The sequence below is a fragment of the Cavia porcellus genome, unplaced genomic scaffold (assembly GCF_034190915.1).
Source record: "Cavia porcellus strain 051 isolate PalLab524CR breed Dunkin Hartley unplaced genomic scaffold, mCavPor4.1 scaffold_13, whole genome shotgun sequence".
Classification (NCBI taxonomy): domain Eukaryota; kingdom Metazoa; phylum Chordata; class Mammalia; order Rodentia; family Caviidae; genus Cavia; species Cavia porcellus.
In genome coordinates, this window is record NW_026947496.1 from 25,946,611 (window position 1) to 25,963,502 (window position 16,892).

Here is a 16,892-nt window from a genome sequence, read left to right on the forward strand (position 1 = left end):
TAATTCTTAAAAATAATGCCTCGCCCTTTAAACATTTTTGAGGCTCACACTACTGCACTAAGTAGAAACTGGGCTGTGAGAACTAGCGTAGTGGTGTGTTAGCATAATCCTCCAATCCTTCGGCAATCCTCACTGATAAAGTCTGCTGAACTTTCTATTCCCGCAAATTTGGCCTGCGGGAAACACTTTAGTCCCACTTGCCGGTGGACCTCAGTTGGGCCTCTCACTATGCTTAGTTCCATTTGTATGAAATAGTGGACATTGCTAAAGCTTAATTCATTTGCCTGTTATCTCTATTATTTTTCCAGACAGGAATTCTTGGCGGGGTAAAAAAACAAAAACAAAAACAAAAACAAATAATATTGATGCAGATTATCATTTAACCTTCTAAATTATTTTCTGGCACCTTGTAATTGCTGAAGTCTAGTGGCTCCAAATGAATGCTATTACAATGTCTAATGAGATAACACATACATTGGTGTACTTATTTGTGTTAGATTTCCATCACGGTGACCAAAATGCCTGAGAAATTTCAAGTGAAGGAAGAAGAACCTTTTTGATCTCACAGTTTCAGTGTTTCAGTCCACGGTCACTTGGCTTTATTGTGTTGAGCCTGTGGGAAGGGAGAGCATCAGGGCAGGGAGCACATGGTGAAGAGCATTTTACTGCCTGCTATACAAGAAGGTAAGAAAGAGGAAGTGACTTTGAGGGCACACCCCTGATGACTTAATATTTCCAACAGACTTTACCTCTTAAAGTTTCCATCAAATCCCAGTATCAGTTAAGCTATAAATCCTTCAATGACTAATCCATTGATGAGTTTAGAACCTCAGGAGTGCCTCATGATCCAGTCACCTCCCAGTCACCCACCTCAGAATACTGTTGCATTGGAGACCAACTCTTCAACACATGAACTCCCAGAGGACATTTCAGATCCAAACTATGACATTACTGCAACTTAATAATGGTAAGATAAATGCTACATCACCTGAGGTTGTCATTTTCTGGAAGTCAATCAATGAAACTTAATACGCTCAAATGAATGCAACAAACTATTAAAAAGTGTCTTTTTAGAATTACAGGTTTTTTTTTTTTTTTTGGTCTAAGAAAGTGCTGTAGCTATACTATTTTTCTTCCATGGTTAAGCTTATCTTTGACTCTTATCAGTGTAAATGTAAAGCATTGAGAAATAGTCCCAAGTTCTCATGAGATATTTAAGCATCTTAGAGCTTTTCTGGTGTTGAGGCAGTCAGAAAAGACCATCCCACAGTTGAACATCAGGCCCTGGTGTGTACATCAACTTCACAAGCATAAAACCAGCAAGCCCAGTTGGGAATCCAGGTTTCTTTCTTGAATGTATCCAGCAAGCATGTCTTTCTCTCTCTCTCTGATATAATTCCATAGACAACTACAATTTCAAAATCAAAAGAGTTCTAGCACTCTACTGCCAATTTTATGAGTCTCTATATTCTGAACTTAAATCATTCCTTTCATTTGGAAATTAAATTGAGTATGGTGAATTTCCTATAAGTGTATTATATTTAAGATATTCGTTTTTTACCTTTGTATATTAAGAAGCATTAAAAAAAGTCTGTTGTATCTACAGACCTTATTAATTGAGGAGATAATTAACATAAGTCACTTAAAAGGATAAATCTATCTCCAAAGAACGCAGTTGTATAAATAAAAAGTAAAACTCCATGTGTATGTTATTTTTCTTCTATTTTAACATCTGCCTCCTAAAAATGTGCTCCTAAGGTATATTGCATCAATTCAAGTTAAAAAAAAATGCTATATTTTAGAGCAAAAGGTGGTTCTTGATTTTCTTGAAAGAAACATTTTACATTTTGAAACAGTATATTTCTAATTGCAGAATAAATATGTTTACTGTTGAAATAATAAAATGTTACATAAATATTAAGAAAAACTCCCATAATAGAGTGTTAACTACTGTTAGTGTTTGACTCTGTTTTTTGAACCTTTCATTGATCTATTTATCAACTGCTTATACTATACAAATAATACCAATAATCAAGGTTGATGTTTATTGATTATTTATTACCTTTATAGTGCTGTTATATATAATTTTTATTTATTAACAAATTTAATCTTTATAATATCTCTGTAATGCTTAGTATTATCCCTATTTTTATAAAAGAGAAATATTGAAATACAGAGAATGTAAGCAAGTCTTTTAAGTCACCTAAGTAGGGTGCAGCAAATTTGATAAAGGCACACACCCTCCACACATGCACACACACAGACACACATGCATACACACACGTGCATGCTCTCAGACCTGCAGAAGCAACATGCGTATGTGCTTTTACCCAGTTTGCTGATAACTAATATTTTATTACATTTAAATATAATATAAACATATTATGAAAAATAGAAAATGAACAATAATAAAAAAGAGAAAAAGCAATTATCTAATCTCACTATTTTAGATAGCAAATATCAACACATGCAAGCTAGTCTCTTTTACGCAGATTGTCCTATATTTTCAAATACAGTTGAGAACTCAATACACCCACACATATATAAATATACATATATCCTAATGTGCATATATATATATATCATGTCATTTTATTTTTATTTATTACTGCAGTAGTACATTATTTCATAGTATTGAGTTATGATACCATTATGTTTTCTAATCCCATGATAATTTTGTTGAGCATATTATAGTTCAAAATCTCATAAAGGAGATGTCAGTGAGTACTAAGTATTATGAAACAAATAAGAAAATATGCCTATTGTTTGGTACTTCAGATAAATTATTGAAAGAGATTTTATGGCATCACTGATACCTGAGATTAAAAAGGATATCTTAAAAATAAAGACAGAATTAAATTTAGACTTTCAATTTCAGGAGGAACATGGCTTAATAATCAGTAGATGATCAAATTAGAATAGACTAGACTAAAATAGAATAGAATAGAATAGAGTAGAATAGAATAAGCAAAATCATTGAGACAAAGGTATACATTTTGTTTTAAGGACCATGTAGGTTATATGCTATGTTTTGCCTGTTGCAATCAAAACTTGCATTCAAGTTTAGCTTTTATCATGAAGAATGAAGTGGGTATCCATAGTATGTAGAGGTCTGACTTCTAGAAGGAATTTAACATTGACCTCTTAATAATGGGGTTTAATCTAATGTCACTACATCTACAAGAAGAGAAACTTGAGAACACAATCTTGACATGACAGTCCCCACATAACCTTGAAACTCTTCAAAAAGTCCTCACCATTAAGACCGCATCGCCAAATGTGTTTGCCAAGCTTTGAACCACTTAGGTTTCAGAATCATAAGCTTAACCAATCATTATTCTTTAAAATTGCTCAGCCCGGGACATGTCAGTTATAGCAATAGAAAACAGACTAAAACACATACAAAAAGCATAATGAATCCTTAGCAGATAATAAAATTAGGCATTATCCATTCATAGAGGAAAGCAGAAGAACATAAATTGGAATGCAGAGTTTTGGAAAGCCTTGGAATGCAACAGATGAGTTATTCCTATCTTTGAAATGGAAATATAGCTGGAAAACACCATAGAAACTTGGCTTTTAAAGATAATTAAAGTTGACTTCTATTTCCTTAGGTGATAAGACATTTTACTGTAAAATTTCTTGTTACTTGACATGAGATAAAATAAAATATGTCCAAGAAGTTTTGCCTTATGAAAATAGCTTATAATTGTAGCCAATCTATCTTTTAATGTGTCCATTTATATTTAATATAATTTACTAACTTGGTTTCAATTAAAATTATCCCTCATGGATATAGACACAAAAATTCTAAGCAATGCATTAGCAAGTAGGTCATAAAAATACTAAACTTCCTAATCCGGTGGAGTTCTTTCTAAGTGTATGGAGTCTAATTAAAGACAATGGAATTTACCATGTTAACAGAATAAATGGAAAATAGGATCATTTTAATATATTGAGAATGAACATTTGAGAAAATCTAGCATTTATTTATAGGAAAAACTGCTTTCTATAAATAGAAGGATACTTCATCAATTTGATAAAGAATCTGCCCGGCATCTTTCATTAAGTCTATATTTATTGGTTAATATGAAGCTTCTCTCAAGTGGAGTAATTATTTCTAGGTTTATCCAATACTGTGTTCCTAAGGTTTATTCAATATTGTGTCCCTAAGAAGTTCATGAGAAAAATGCAACCTAAAATCAAGCCATTAGTGCTACAAATGAATTTACATTGACACAAGGTCAATATAAAGAATTATGTCTAAATATTGGTAATAAGTCAGCAAGGACTAACGTTTAAAAATGCTACTATTCATAGCATAAAGCATCAAATGCATAAACAAAATTTCTGCTTCGGTATATATCTTGAAATTGTTAAACATGCAATTGAGAAATTTTGGAAAGCCTAGTTAAGCAGTGCCTAGTTATGAATACCAGAAATGTCAGCTTATTGGTTTAGGTGTTGGCAAAACTTTTCTGTCAAAGTCTATACTTCAGGATATATGATACCTGGTGGTATAGGATGGAAGCATTCATTTCCAAAAGGACCTATTTCAAGGACGGTGGCATTTGACTTTTATATGACTTTCATGCATTATTAGAATAATCTTCCTCTTAAAATTTTAGCCAGTAATACATGAAAAAAATTGTTAGGTTTTAGTTCATATACAATTCTGTTGTGCTGAATTTTACCTATCAGCAACAGTTGTCTATCCCCTGTTCGAGGAAAGAGACAGCATGTTTTTTACTTGGCTTTGGCATTGCAAAGATTTCTTGGAGGTTTCTAAATCACTAAGAGAAATTTTATAAATTGTATTCAATAAGGTGTAAAACTTTCTTTGCATCAATACACTATTATGCATGTGTGAGTCATCATTTGAGAAAAGATACTTAGCATATATACTGAGATAGGATTTATATACAGAGAATATAAAGTATTTTTTAATATCAACTAAAACAGAAATGACTCATCAATATTTAGAAAAATAGACAAAATTTTAAATAGGTGTCTCATGAAAAGGAATTTCTAAGTGGCTCATAAGCATATGAACATATAGTTCTAAATATCATCATCAGGGACATGTACAAACACGATGAAATTTTACTATATACTACCTCAAGAGCTAAATTCAAAGATGAGATATTAAAATAAATACACAACAATTACAAGCTTCATTCATTGTTGATGCAACCATTTTATAAACCATTTTGGTAGATTCTATGAGTGAAAAATGTTCATCTTCTTGCATCCATAATTTAATTTAACTTCGATCAATAAATCAAACTAATATTTTCAGATCAGTCTACAAGACTCTCGAGTTTATCTCAAGAAGAAAGATAATAGTTTTTAAGGTCTTCAAAATATGAATAGAGGTTATGGGAAAAAATCTCACATTAAATATGTTCCCCAATCCCAAAAAGTCCATTAGAGGTGATCATATTTAGTCGAGAGTTTCAAAGTGGGGAAACTTTGCTCCCTTAAGGACGTTTGACAAAGTTTGGAGATATATTTAGCTGCCACAACCAGAGTGTGTGGAGGTTGTTACTGGTATCTAGTGGGTAGAGGCCCAGTGTGTTGCTGAATGCTTTGAAACTATGGACTGGGAGGTATCCCCCAAAAAAATCACCTGACTCAAAAGGTCAGTAATTCTGAGATTGAGAAACCCTGTTGAATTTCACCTTAATTCTGCACACTTTCTACAGCTTACTCATTCTTTATTTTTCTTTCTGTATTTCCCCCAAGAACTATCTATCTTTATTCTTTTGGAGCTGATAAGTCATAGATTCTGGTGAGGAAGAAAGTACTGTCATGCTACACCTCACATATGTTATAGCATTTCCCCCGCAAATGACAATGTTCTCTCTAAGAGGATCCAGGAGGCATCATACATTTCTTTAAGACTAAACAAATTTGTTTTCTTTAAAACTAAACAAATTAACTTTAACTCAAGCCTCAACATGTAGTAAAGTGGTAAAAAATACATTAAAAACAATTTCTTTTTAAAATTTTATTTTAAAGAGAATAAAACAAAAGAGGACATAACAAAGCAAATCAGAACAGAACAATGTAAGCAACACAGCACTTCACAATGAGACAACTGGATATTAACAGTAGCTACCATAATGTCTGTTTGCTAATAGCTGAGTATACCTTCACACACAATAACATCAAACATAACACAATAGTATAAAACCATTCAAGAGAATGAAACCAAATATCAGAAAATGAGGAATGGCTACTATAATATCTCATTTTCCATAAAAAATTGTTTATACTATCAGGCATATTAAAATCCAATAAGACACAACATGATAGAACCAATAGAAATAGCACAAAAACATGGTAGGCCTTCAACATAAGATGATAGGAAATCAGCAATGGCTACCATAATGTCTTATTTCCTTCAAAGTAGCCCTTCATATCATCACACATAATAAAGTCAAACGAAACAGAATAAAACCATTTCAACCAATGAATGAAAAACATTGTAAGACTTTAAAACAATGTAATGAGGAACCATGATTACCATAAAATCTTGTGTACTCTTACCATTTCTTACCTAGGGAGAAAATACAGTATTTATACATCACAATCCTTGACTTAAAGTTATACTACAAAGCTACTGTAATAAAATCAGCATGGTACTGGAATCAAAACACAGCAAATCAATGGAATAAATTAGAAGATACAACCACAACTACAAATACACTCAGCCACCTCATCTTTGATAAAGGGGCCAAACATATTTACTGGAAGAATGAGTCTCTCAACAAATAGTGCTGGAAATATTGGCTCTCCATATGCTAAAAACTAAAACTCGATCAATGTCTATCACCATGTACTAAACTAAAGTCTAAATGGATCAAAGATCTAAATATTAAAACAGAAACACTAAATCTGTTGGAAGACCAAGTAGGTGAAAATCTTGAGGACATAAGGGTACATAGAGAATTCATGAACAAGAATCAAACTGCACAGGAAACACTTCCCGGAATCAATAACTGGGATTGTGTCTTATTAAAAAGTTTTTGTATGTCAAAAGAAATATCCAGCATAATGAAAAGAAAACCCACAAATTGGGAAAAAAATCTCATTGAACTGTCCCTCAGATAAAGGACTTCTGTATAGAACACATAAAGAATTAAAAAAAAATCAGACCCCCAAAATTCAAAGACCCAATCCAAAAATGAGCATCTGAGATGAATACATAGTTCTCAGATGATGAAATATAAATGACAAATAAAAACATGAAAAAATGTTCAGCATTATTAGTCATTAGGGAAATGCAAATTAAAACGACACTGAGATTACAATCTCACTTCTGAAAGAATGGCCAGGATCAAGAAAACCACCAACAACAAATGCTGGAGAGGCTGTGGGGAAAAAGGAACTCTCCTACACTGTTGGTGGGAGTGTGGACTGGTGCAACCGCTGTGGAGGTCAGTCTGGAGATTCCCCTAAAAGCTGGGATTGGAAGTCCCATTTGACCCAGCTATTCCACTTCTAGGCATATTCCCAGAAGAACTGAAAACATCATACCACAGTGATATATGTGCTCCCATGTTTATAGCAGCACAATTTGTAATAGCCAGATCTTGGAAATAACCTAAGTGTCCATCAACTGAGGAATGAATAAAAAAAAAGTTGTGGTATTTTTATACAATGGAGTCCTACTCAGCTCTAATGAATGATCACATTGAGATATTTATAAAAAAATTGATGCAACTTGAGATAATCATAAGTGAAATAAATCAAACTCACATGTATAAAAAACAATTTCTTAAGTCTATTTGAGTTAAAACAATCATGGAAATAACATATTTGTCCTTACTCTAGATAATCTGCTGTCATAACAGCATGTACTAAAATGAGCATGAATAGAAATACTAACAAATAATAAATTTGAGAAGCAGTGTGAATAAGCACTTGCACAATCTAAGATTACAGTGCTTATGTGATGCAAAATCAACATGCTTTGAAGTAAGAATACATTTGTGGCAGGAACAACTTTTGGTAGGGGATATATTGATGTTATATAAATAGAAACTTTGTGAAGATGGTGTAATAATAGTTTATATCCAAAATAATTGAATTTTGATGAGGGCTTAAAACATTGCAACATTTAAATGGACTGGGTATCGTCACAGTTGTCATTGTGACACACATTTGACCAAAACCTCTTCATTAACAGTTTCTTCCCCTGATCTCAGGAAACAGCTGAAAATTTGCATTGCTGGACTGAATTCCTAATCCACTGTGTGGGAGTCTCAGGAGCCCCAAAGGCATTCTCTGACCCTCATGACAGGTATCTGGGTAATGAACACTTTACTGGTGTAGATAGTATTTTAATTTCATGTTTTGTTTCTTGCTTGTGTGTCTTTTTAGCCCTCCTGTTATAGTAGGTCTGTTGTGCTGCCAAGTGGATAAAACAAATATGCTTTGCCCAGCAGAATAATCTTTATCACCAACAAAAGCAATAATTTATTTCACACTTCATTACTGCTATCATTTAGTGAATTATTTTCAAGGCTCAACTTAAAGTATCAGTAGATATTTATAAACACACAGAGGATATAGAAATATCATATTTTTCCTCAGCAGACTCTTTGAAATTTCTTAGCTAATGAGAAATTAAATGAGAATTGAACACTTCATGGATCATCTGTTCCTCTACAGTATTGTTGATATTCTTAATTTTAGCACATTCTAAAACAATGGAATAGCTACAGGAGGGAACCAGATTAATTTTATTAACTGTCCATATCATATTGTTATATCTCTCATCGATACATAGGTTACATAAACATTTTCTAAAACTTCATTCTACTTATGCTGCTTCTTCATATAAAACTCTGACATGGTTCCCACTGTTTGAATTAAGATGGAAAACTTTTCTCTCTTTGAACTGGAATAAGGCTAAATTTCTAGCCATTTAGCACATATTGAAATTGGTGTTTTCTGTTTTAATTGTTTTTTATATACCTTGTTTCTAAATCTATTATAAGCTCATTGATACCAATGTGTGCATTCCTTTGTAGCCATTTAGTAAAAGCATTTGGAAAGATTCAAACTTCTGGTGATTGTTGGTGGCTAGTCAGTGCCTTTGTCAATATATTACGGGAAGAAGAAAAAAAACACCAGAGAAATAATCATTGTATAAAGAGATCTGGAAAAGAGTTAAGAAAGCCTAAAAATCAGATGTATTGATAAATTAGAGAATCTAAGTATTTCTATAGATGGAAAAGAAGATAGTACAATGTATCTTTGAAAGACAACATGGTGAAACCACTCTTTTGGCAAATGGCAAAGGTCTTCTTACAAGTCTATTGATTTGGAGTTAAGGTGGTATGGCTGAAGAATGCAATAGAAAAATGCTTCATATGTAAATATGTGTACTTGCAACTAACTAGAAGTAAAGCACAAAACTCTATTTAATTTTGTGAGAAGTATGTTGCCCCCAGAAACCTGGAATTAAAATGTTCTTTGTTCAAAGTTAAAATAGAGTTGGATTCTCTTGTGCTTCCATAATCAGAAATATGTTGAAAACCTATTGTACCATCAAGGGGCATGTTTACTAATGCCCACTTCAGGATCATGAGCTCAGCTCCCTTTTCTACTGAAGTCAGAACTAGAAGATGTAAAGTCACATGAAAAATGCAATCTAGTTCGTAAAATTTTCCCTGCTACTTCTCAATCTTGTCATGGATGCACTATAGAATACTACAGCCCAGCAACTATTCAGTGTCTTCTGTTTAATTTTTCCTCATGAGATAGGAATTTTATTGTGGCTTCTGTCCCTCATTCACCATGGAGTACTGGGTATGCATGTAGGAAGGAGTGGCAAGTAACTTCTCTCTTAGGTTCCTATGTATCTATACCAAAAAATGCCACACATGCTGGTCATAACTTCACAGTATACAAACTCTGGGCTGAATGCAATAACTGGATGAAACTCTGAGTTGTGTTTTAGAGACTGAGGGTGTTAGTAGGACTTACATAAAGGAGAAAAACTGAAATATGTATTTGTTGATGGGAGAGACGGGTGACAGAAGCAATGGTATACATCCATCATTCTATTTCACTTTGCACTTGAGGCACAGAAGGGATTTTTCAGTCTTTGTAGTAAATAGATTGGGTCACATGACTTGGTGGCCCATCTTGACTCTCCACACTCCTCTTACCTTTGGAGATCACCTGGAAAAGTTTTGGCAGTCAAGGATGGAGGAATCTGACTTCCTAAGTGACTATTCAGAGCTTAGACTTTTGATCTGACCACATGTCTCCTCCATGTCCAGTATGGACTGTGAGAGAAGGTAGCCCTAATTTTGATTATGGTAAGCCACAGAGTAAGAGGTGTTTGTGGTTGCAGTTAATATAGTCTAACATCTTGTTCTTCAGGAAGATTAGAAATGAAAGACATGCTCGCTAATGAAAGACAAAATATGTGATATGAATTGTTTTTGTTATTATAGTTGACATATAAACATATGTTTTGGTAGAGTTTTAATTATAGTACATATCGGCTATTTTTGTATCCCACTCAAACATGTTTCTATACTTCATGACCATAATATGATTTATTAATATCCAGTAATATTAATTTAATTGCCTTAATAGTTACAAGTAATAAAAAATTTCTCTATGAGGTATCCTCCAACAAGTCTTTCAAAATCAGCAGGTGCTCAAATTTATCTACTCATTGGGATAATCGATATCATAGTATACCAGAAATGACTTCCCAGGTCAACAACCCTGTGACAGTCCTGTAGAACCTGTCAAGTTCACTCAGTCTAGACCAACTTCTTACATAAGAGTTGAATGTTTGGAGGCTCTCATTATGGTCTCCATACCATTGTGCTCTTGGTGTTGTACAATTTCACACTTACCTACTTATTTATCAATTATTTAATATTTTTAATTATGTACTCTATGTCAGGTGTGTGTTCTAAGTGCTAAGGACACATAACAAATACAATAATTGCCATTCTTTCTAGAAATCTTTCCAGAAATCTTTCCAAATGTTGGAAACTCACTTCTAGTCTCACTTCTGCAGGAAGTCTGTTGGCAGATTGATTACTTTACTGAAAAACACAGTGGAATATTTTGCATACCTTTAACAAATATCAAATGTAAGAAAACCATAATCTTATAGTTAAACGTGATATATTTTTATAGGTTTGGCATAAGCTAGAAAACTGACCTGTAGAGTTTATCTTCACCAATACACTGTTAGGGTAGAATGAATCTCAAGCAATTTAAAATGTTTCCAGTGCTATTTTTCACATTTTCTAAATTGTTATTGTTTTTACTGTTATGTAGACTAATATCACAGTGTCATAAAAGTAAACCAGTAATTCAAAATCTATCCATTAAGGAGGAATCTACAACAGTTAAAAATAAGTTTCCATTGGTGACTCAGTCCATTTTCCATAACTTCTCAGAGTATTGTTTATTATGAAATTTTATCAACAAGCAGTATAAATTGTTCACATAATAATTAATTTTTCAAACATTTTAAATAATGTTTACAGAGCAGGGTAAAATTATCTCTTTTGGTGTAAAACCAAAACATCTTTCAAAGTTATAGGATCAGATAAATGTCTCAGTATTACTAAAAAGTGGTAAAACTTGCACACTTCAAGGAAACTACATTTCAAAATACAGAGTAGAGTGACTAGTTGGCAATATTGTCTAATCCAAAGACACATGTGGGTAGTGTATCAGTGGCATATTTTATGAAGGTTTAATTATTATCTGTGTCTAATGGATATTTTACACTGATATTTAATAATACTTCCTCTTCATTAAAATAATAAATACTTCAAGAAGCACAGTATAAACTGGAAATAGCATTTGGATCATGTGGTAGATTAACTAACGGTCAGTTTACAACACCAAATCAAACTGAATCAGCATGGTGCTGAATTTAGATGACCCACCTGAGGATTGTTGCCAACAACATAAAGATAACTGGAGAGGGAGATGGTGTGTTCTTGATTCTCTCAGAGAAGCCTGTCATGCTGGGTTTGCTGATATGATCTTAGCTGTTCTCTTGTTGGAGAAGCCCAAGATCCCGCTGTCACTGAGAATGGCTGTGGTTCTCTAGCGGATCTCTGATCTTCACCTTGTTCATTGTCTCCAGTGGAGATTCCTTAGCCTCCCAGCACAAATCCTTCATCCCATGGGCATGGACTTTCTAGCTTCCACCACTGACCTTTGGGTCTTCCTAATGCAAATCCTTGATACAGACTTGCATAAGACATTGTCATGGGCTCTAGGTCTTCATCTGGACTCTTGTAGAACAGTGCTGTGGGATCCAGGCCCTCAGCTGTATTCTTTGGGTCTCAGGTGTGTAGACAGATCTCAGACACTCTTTTGGATTTGACTCTTTTGGTGAATATTATAAAATAGCATTTAAAGTATGCATCCTGTATTAAATCTTTTCCTTTCTAAACTTTGACTACAATAGTTCATAACTGATCTATAATAGGCTATCTGACCAACAAGGGAAAACACTATCAGGTGAACAAAAGAGTTTGAACAAAAATGACAATTTACTTACCTTATTAATTATAAAATATTGTTGGAAATCAATAATATGTCTTATAATAACATTAATATCTTATAATATCTCTTCTAATTTGATTCAGAGTCTTTTGACCATAAAACACAGGTTTTGGTGACAGATAATACTGTATATTTTCATGAAAACACAAAGGTATTCCAGTGATCACATATGTACTGGTTCTCATTTGGTACAATTCTACACAAAGTGGATAAATAAGTTGGGGCTCAGAGCAGGAACAAAACAGCATTCTGAAAATTATTTCTCTGAAAATAAATTTACTGGAAAAACCACTTAGGATTGGTGAGAGTTTCATGAAGTTCCATTGTTGGACTAGCAATAATGACATCATTATACATGAAGCAGCAGAAACTGGGTTTTCAGGGCTAGGTGAAATGCAGTTACTGCTTGAGCATTATGAAAACACAAGAAGAATGTGAACACTGAACACTCTTACTTATCCTCTCCTGTGCTTGAGACTCTTGGTAATTTGGTTCACTTGGTCAATCCCAGTTGACAGAGGGCATACTACCTGAATGTTGACTGGTTTCCAGGATGCAGAAATGGAAAAAAGAAATGGCACCAATGTGGCACAGTTCCCAGAACAACCAATGAAGGAAATTTTGTATTTGAGCTGCTTTACTCATGTTTGATACCTGGATATTTTCCATTTTTAGATTCCTGACTTGTCTGTGAAAGGCACTGTGTTTCTTCTTGCTTGGATGGCTCCTTCTGCCTGGCTACATTGTTCTCTCGAGTATCTTACACATAACTTGGCACCAGGCTGGAATTCCATTAATAACATAGGACTCTATTTCTATTTAGATCCATAATGGAAAGAGGTGGAAAACATTTGTTTTTAAGTAAATTGTTCATTTGCAACATTGAGTTTGAAGAGGAACAATTAAAAGTTATTGATTTGGAGGCTGGGACTTGTGCTTATCAATTAGAAGGTAATTCTCTTTTTATGTATAATCAAGATAACATTTTATTTTTGTACATTGTAAAAAATTTTGAAGATCTGTCAGTGCTATATATTTAGTACCTATTGAGTTCTCAAAATAAGTACTCCTGATTCTCCAAAAGTAGGTATTACCTATTGTATAGTAAAGATAAGACAATTAGCTATCAGACAACTTCTATAATTAATCCAATACCATAACTTTTGTAAAGAACTTAAGAATTTGTAAATAGCCATTCTAGGATTTGGTGTTAATTTCCCCTATATGAATCTGAGGGTCAATGATGACAGGATGTTGGAAGGTCCACCCTTATCAGCTCTTATATGCCCCAAGTGAATAATGGAATTATCCCACCTTATAAAAGAGGCTTTTTCTTCAGCAAAGCTATGCTTATTCATGTGTTCAATATAATTTTTATATTCTTCCCAACTCCTTAATTATAAACTATATGCCATAATTGTAAATACATTGCCTTTTTTTGACCCTTCTACCAATATTCCTATCCCACTTTTACTATGTAACCATTTTCTTTTTCCTAGATTACAACCTCCATGAAGGCAGAGGTATTTCTCCAGTGTTTACAATGGCCCCTAACATGTAGTAATTGATCAATATTTGCTAAATGAATAAATATCAATTTATCCTACTTAGGTTTCACTGTGTATAAGAAGCCCAATTCTCTGACTGTTTAAACCCTGGAAAAATTAATGATTTTTTTCCTTGTACATATATTCAATTGTCAGTAGCCTCATGTCCTATTGAATCAATTTAATGAACAATACTGAAAATATAAAAGAAATTACTGTTAATTGATCTTTTTTTCGCGTTACCATATTGGAATTCATGGGTTTGTTTTGGTCTTTTTCCTTTTCATCGGTACCAGGGATCAAACTCACGACTGCCTGCTTGCAGGGCAGGCGCTTATGTCACTGAGCTAAATCCCCAGCCCCTGGAATTCATGTTTTACTACTTGCTTTTCAACAAGCTCTCTGTTTTCTGGTATTTCTTGCTCTAGTTGTGACCTAAATAGCTACTAATTGATACATTTACCCTTGAGACAGGTGTACTGTATGAGTGGACCTTTGTCTATCTCATATCCTTTATCTGTCCTTGATATCCTTTTTCTAGTCCTAGGTAGTGAATGTTCTCTGTGGGTGGCATAGTTAACCGGAATTGTGGGTTTGCATTCATGTGTCGTGCACAAATGCAGAAAGGACAGGCTGTGCGCAGAAATATGTAAATAGGAAACGTTTAATTTCATTTTAAGGGGCCAAAAGCTTCTTTGAAGTTAACCACAAATTAATCTCTTTATATTCTACAAAACCTTTTAAAATTCTAATTATGCACACTTTTTAGGAAGTGCCAACCAATGATTATTTAAAGGAAGCCAAAACAGAACCAAAGCTTGATAAAAGAAGTCAACACTAACTGCACATATACCTATTTAGTTTCAATGACCAAAAAGATTGCTTTTTTCTTACCAATAAAATATAAAATTTTCTGATGTTATGTTTTTCTCTTTTATTGAAAAAATAAAATGAAAAAAACAAAACTAACTTTGACTGAAGAAACACCAGTGTTATCTCTGTTGGTAATTAATGCTATCAAAAGACTAGCAGGATTAGCCTGCTTTCTTTTTATCTCTGCATGATGAGTAGCTTCAAATAGCCTGGGCTCCCACTGCCAGTTGGATGTCATCTAAAAACCTAGTATCTACAGCAACTGCTTCCATAAATAGTCCTGCGGGCTCTGCCTCCAGAGTATGAACTAAAAGAAGACAAGCAACCATAAAATTATCTAATGATCAGGATTTTTATTTTTCAAAAATAGTTGCAATGTCAAGATTAGTTAGGAAAGATTACTTTCTTGCTTTGACAGCAAAAAAAAAAAAAAAAAAAATCTTTATCCAAAAGTCTTTCACAGAAAGAATTGCTTGTATTTGTTTATAAAAACACAATCACAAATAATATTTCCACTTGTTTTTTTCAGAAAAAGTCCTCTGCACTCTTCAGCTATGAATTATTGAAATGATTGGAGAGGAATTGATGCCAGGTTGTTCTTCAGTGTGCTATCCTTCCTGTCTTCTAAATCTCAAATTCAGACTTACAATAGTTTTACGAGAAAACTTGAAAAGGAACTGTAAGAAGAAAAACGAGAGACCAACAAGAGATCTTTTGTTTTTGCAGCGAAACTTGTTTGAAAGGATAAGCCCTAGTATGCGTGTCATTGTTGTACACTATGTGACATCTTGTGCTATCATCAAAGGACTTAACTTTGCACAGAAACATGAATGAGTCTTATTTTTCCATGTGTACTTACATAACCATATCTTCTGAATGCAATTAACATCAGAATATTTTATTTTTCTAACTTGCTATTGAAAATCAATATGTACTATAAATTATATAATTTCTAGTTTTAGTAAATGTATGAGGTAAATTTTGTTGTTTGATGAATTAGGAATGGATTGCCTTATTTTATTTCCAATACTATAAGAGATAAACATAAATACTATAAATATTTATGATAATATTGCTAAGGGTCTTATGAATCTTCCTTCCTCCCTCCCTTTCTTTTTTCCTCCTTTTCTTTTCTTTTCTTCTTTTCTTTTCTTTCTTTCTTTCTTTCTTTCTTTCTTTCTTTCTTTCTTTCTTTCTTTCTTTCTCTCTCTCTCTCTCTCTCTCTCTCTCTCTCTCTCTCTCTCTCTCTCTCTTCAGAACTGGAAATGAAATCAGTCAAAATACTTCTATGTCTTCCACAATAAGAACTTAAATAACATTTTTCTGGCCACTTTGAGCAGTTAAAGAATAATTACCTGTGATGATTTGTAGTAGGATTTGGAAAAAATAATCACTGATGGATGATTTCATTTTTATCACAGATGAAGAAACATAACATTCATAGGCAGAAATAAGAGTTTTTAAAGCCATATTTTAATAGCACAGTTATTAAATAAAACAATATTAGGAAAAAAAATTTTAACGAAGTATTTCCCTCTCTTCTCTCAAAAGCTAAATTGTTTGCTATTTCTGAGAGTGATGCCATTGTACTTGTTAGATAATTTACAGTAAACACACATCCTCTTAATCACATCACAGAAGCTTAAACAGATTTGTAAGACCATTAAAAAATCAATGCTTAGCTTTTAGGTGATGAATTAATTAATAGAGTGTGAATACTTGAAGTCTGCGTTACCCAGCATGCACCATGTCTTGCATAGCATCGCTCTCCATGGCTCAGAAGCTCTGATAAAAATATATCACGATGAGAGGTTCCCGATGAGAATATTTCAGTCAAACCATGTTTTGGGAAAGATATATGATGAAGCTATTTTTCAGTGACACATACTGATGAAAGAAAGA

The 16,892-nt window shown here is 33.3% G+C and overlaps 1 long non-coding RNA gene across 1 annotated transcript in view; it reads left to right on the forward strand.

The window, feature by feature from the left end:
- The window catches only part of LOC106027476 (uncharacterized), a 92,100-nt gene extending 75,914 nt beyond the window's left edge, over positions 1–16,186 (forward strand). Inside the window, exons 2-3 of the long non-coding RNA XR_001201076.2 lie at positions 13,394–13,521; positions 15,520–16,186. This is a non-coding gene — a long non-coding RNA (uncharacterized LOC106027476). The remainder of the gene's footprint in view (positions 1–13,393; positions 13,522–15,519) is intronic.
- Positions 16,187–16,892: the final 706 nt, after the last annotated feature.